The sequence below is a fragment of the Henckelia pumila genome, chromosome 1, assembly GCF_033568475.1.
Source record: "Henckelia pumila isolate YLH828 chromosome 1, ASM3356847v2, whole genome shotgun sequence".
Lineage (NCBI taxonomy): Eukaryota > Viridiplantae > Streptophyta > Magnoliopsida > Lamiales > Gesneriaceae > Henckelia > Henckelia pumila.
In genome coordinates, this window is record NC_133120.1 from 65,831,534 (window position 1) to 65,835,618 (window position 4,085).

Below are 4,085 nucleotides of genomic sequence, written 5' to 3' on the forward strand. Positions count from 1 at the left end.
TTTTCGAAATATGGAATTTAATCTCAAATTTCATAAATATTCAAATCTAATATTTATTCTTTTAATTTAAGAATTCTCGGAATTTAATTCTCAAAATTCATAAATTATCAAATTAAATATTTTCGGCTCGAAAATTAAATCTATCATTTCCATAAATTCTCAAATCAATATTAGCCCATAATATGGAATTTAATTCTCAAATCTCATAATTAATAATTTAATATTTTCGGGTCTTACAGCCAACACTGATAACAAAGAAAAAGAAAAAGGAAAAGAAAAAGAAAAAGAAAAAGAAAAGAAGAAAGAACCGGTGGTCACAGCCAACACCGAGAAAAATGAAAAAGAAGAAAGGACTCTTTTAACGCCCTTGAAACAAGAGAAAGAAAGATAATCAATCTGCGACCACAAAAACCAATTTTTGAAAAAACAAATTTTCCAGAAAAACTCAAAACTGAATTCTTTGAAACACTAAATTATTTGAGAATAGCCAAACCATTTGCAGGATCTTGGCTACAAACTTGTGACACACAGAGCATATCAAGAGCAAGAACACTACAAGGTGCTCCAGCGCATGAAGTCGCAAGATTCTTTTCAAATGGATTATTAAGCGGATTAGAAGTCAGTCCCAACAATCAAGAGATAGAACTATTTCCATATCAACTGAGAAATAGTATTATCCAGTTCAAGAAAGCAGTCTTCAAGGATGAACCAGTGTTAACATTAAGTATTCATTCAACCCTTCCAGATTGGGAAAATGACAAATTCTATCAGCCGATGATATACATTCAATGTCGAAAAAATAAAGACAAGTTTTTATTTGAAGGATCAAATGAAGAGAAACCAGTAATGGATATCTCAACACTTCCTGAGATAAGAATAAAGACATTGATTGACATGATCTCAAAGACAGGAAAGATTGATGGAAACTCAAAGGTTAAAATAAATTTTACAACCAGTAAAATTTTATTAACCACTGGACACAAGGAGACAATCCAAAAGAAAGAACAAGCCATGTTAGCTCAATTCAAAGCTCCAATCTATGAAGCAAGAGTTGACATGACCCGAGAAACCCAACAAATGCTATGTCAAAGACTAAGAACAATTATTTCCACTCACAAATGTGGACATTGTCAACCCATTCAGACAGAAGAAGCATCTGTCAAAGAGGACAAACCAGCTGTCAAATAAGACAAACCAATAAAGAAATGGTCCGAATGTACCAGTGATTCAGAAAGTGACACAATGTAAAAACAAATGAAATCGTGGACCACACCACATGTGAAAGGCATCCACTCAGATGTAAAATGAGTTGTTTTCCATTATGTAGTATGGTTCCCCTCTTCCTTTATTTTTACTACTGTATGCGTTTCTCCACGCCTATAAAAGGAGATGTTTGTGTTGTAAATGAATAAGTGAAGTTTGAGTATCTCTCTCTTCTTAAGTTTCTTACAATCTGGTTCATACAAGACGTATGAAAACTATCAGAAACTAAGAAACATAAAATCAGAAACAAAATTAAGCCTTATGGCTAATAACTAAACAAGCAGGGCGTAAGGAAGATAAGGTTGAAAGCCAACCATTGAAGATTCATAGTTAGAGTAACCCTGGAAATCCATAAAGCAAGTACCAGTTGATCAAGTGATCGTTAAGGGAAAGCAAGGATTTGGCCTCTGCTCAAAACCAAGACTCATTCAATCAAGGTAACATTCCCAAATCTCCTGCAGCCCTTAATTTAAAAAAATAGTCAAAATACATTAATCATGTCATCATCCTTTATAAGAAATGGAAGATTAATAATAAAAAACTGGTTTGAAATAGAAGATGATCATGAATATAATACATTTCATGAATATCGTTTGAATACTTCTGATTTAACCATATTTGAATCAATTTATCAACTAAAATTTGTAATAATAACCTATGAATGGAACCAAATTAATCGAAAAACATTTATCGATTATAAATGAATCAAATCTGTAAAACATGAATGAGAAATTCATAGATCTGTAAAACATCATAGAACATGAATGAGAAATTCATAAGAATTACGCAACCTGGTATGAATGAGAAATTCATAGATCTGTAAAACATCATAGAACATGAATGAGAAATTCATAAGAATTCCGCAACCTTATCAGAGAGGTTAAATAAAGCAGATTATTAATGCCTGGATTAACTTTAGATATTGAGATTAAAAATTTATTTGATAAAATAATCTTACTAAAAGATTTACGTCAAATAGATCAATTATGGAATAAAATAAAAGATCTTCAAACCTTTTATTTCAAAAATCATAAAAAAGAACATTTTTCAAACAACTGAAAAATGATAATTCAAATTTGTGAAAACGATGAAATTGAAGACATAACAATATGTTATGAATAAGAACAAACTTTGTTATCGAAATCCGATCAACAAAAATAAAATAATAAAAGTAACAATTTTTATTAAATGGAAAATGTATGAAAATACAAAAATGAATATCTTTAATTTATATTCTCAAAATATAAATTTTGATATAGAAAATTGTGAAAACAATTTGAAACATCTTAAAAATTGTCAATCTTCAATTGATAGTTTCGAAGATTTTAAGAATTTATTAGAACAGATAGATTCAACAAAAAGGCTTTTAATAGCCTTAAGAAAATTAAAAAGTTCTATCATCTGTTAAAATGACAAAAGTAACAATTCCAAATCAAAATAGTCAAATTGATGAATCTGAAGAGAACCAAGAGTATAATTTGAATATTATATTTAATCAGAATAAGTTTGCTGAGATACAGAAAACAGGGTTTTCTAATTCAAAAACAAATCTAATAGACCAATCAAGAATATTAAGCAAGATTTCAAATTTTATTAATCTCAGAAAAAATTTAATTTATTATTTGATTCGTACAAAAGAACGATCTTGTAAAATAAATAACGAATCAAGGTCTAATACTCTGAAGTTATTAACAACTCAAGATATTGATACCATCATGGCAAAAGCCAATGAAAAAGAACGATCTGAACTGAAATATGTTCACATTGGAGGAATCGAAATAATAGTATCAGCTCACTACCGAGAAGGAATAGATACACCAATTGAAATCACAGTTCGTGATAAAAGGATACGTAATTTTGAGGATTCTATCCTTGGAATATTGAAGGAAATTTATGTTACAAAAATATGAAATTTTGTATTTATCCACAATACAATATATCTCTTTTTGATAAAAACATAAATGACGTTTTAACATTAGATTATTACTTTTATAGAAATAATCTTATGTTAACAGGAAACCATCCGATCAATATAAACTATGTTGTCGGTTTAACAATAAGTAATAATTCTCAAACAGGAATAATTTCAACAAAACCAACTATTTCTGTTGAAAGAATGTTTGAAAATATTACAAGAATTGAACACCCTCGAAAAACATTTATTGAAGAAATAAATCTCTATAAAAGATGGAGTTCAGATGACCTCCAAATCACAAAACAGTCTGTACCAAGAAGATCATTATCATTTGCTAGAAATGATGAAGATATTCTTGAAAAGATTGGAACCATGAATCAAAATATTCTTAAAATTAAACAAGCTATTGTTAATGAATCAATCTTATCGCAATGACGTCCTTAATAAAATTAGAAAAAGATCTAGGAGATTTAGAAAATAATATCAATAAGATCAATCTATCAATACAAGAATTAGAGAAGAATTTCAAAGAATATATTGATTTAGCAACGACTAGATTAATAATTGAACAGGAAAGACATAGTAATGAAATATTAAACTATCTTAAAGAAGTTCTTCCAATAGATAAAGGAAAAAGGAAAATGAAAGAATAACCACCATTCAAAATTAAATCATGGTATAGAAATCCCCTTAGTTATGGCAAACACAAGTATGAAGATGTTTAGTGTAACAGACTCATCTGATTTTGAACAAATAGGAGTAAATACAGAAGAATTATATCATTCATATCAGGAATCAGAACAATACAGAGATATGGATATTTCAGAATCAGAATCTGAAGATGATTCTAGACCACGATTAAATCTACGAACGAATGTAGAAGGTAGTGGTGGAAGAGATGATGAAG